This window comes from Dermacentor variabilis, chromosome 9, assembly GCF_050947875.1.
Source record: "Dermacentor variabilis isolate Ectoservices chromosome 9, ASM5094787v1, whole genome shotgun sequence".
Classification (NCBI taxonomy): Eukaryota; Metazoa; Arthropoda; class Arachnida; order Ixodida; family Ixodidae; genus Dermacentor; species Dermacentor variabilis.
The window spans coordinates 74,403,420-74,404,127 of NC_134576.1; positions in this window are offsets into that span (position 1 = coordinate 74,403,420).

Sequence of the window (708 nt, forward strand, 5' to 3'; positions counted from 1 at the left end):
CACATGTATACAGTGTAGGAGAGTGCAGACAAGCCAATCTTGCCTGCACTTTGTAGAAAGCAAAAAGGCAGACAAGAGAAATTATCGAAGCAGATTGGATTGACAGACTTGGCGAGCAATGTGTGAGCACTTTTTCTTTCTTCTTGACTAGGAAAAGGTGTTTGTGCGCAACATACGAACTCCTTTAATTTTTTGCTGTGTAGACTGTAAATGTGCGCCCTTCGACAAAACAAAGAACAGTTGGAAGTCGGAGCGGCGTACGTCTCTTCTAGGTCCGTACCTCGTTTTGAGCGCTGTTGTTATACGATCATTAATAATCGAGTAGCTCAAATTGCCGCTCTAATGAAACCTCGCATTTTGCTTTTCAAGCAAAATGCGAGGTTTTTGTGTAGTCTCTTTGTCAGAGAAGGCTTATAAATTGACACCTGCTGTACTTATCTTTTTCCTGTGACCACTTTTGACCGGCTAACAAATGGCTCGGCACAAAGACGTGAGTGTTTGCTCGTGCGAGAACATTCACGAATATTGTAGCCGATTCTATTTGTGTCTGGGTTGTCGCCGAATCTTTTCGTATTAAGATTGCACGCGTGACGCGAATTGTGTTCTAAGTTCCACAACCTTTGCGAGCCCACCAGCCATTACGCAGGAATGTTCGACGAGCCAAGTACAAATAGCCAACGCGTCTGACTCCCAGATTAGATATCGACG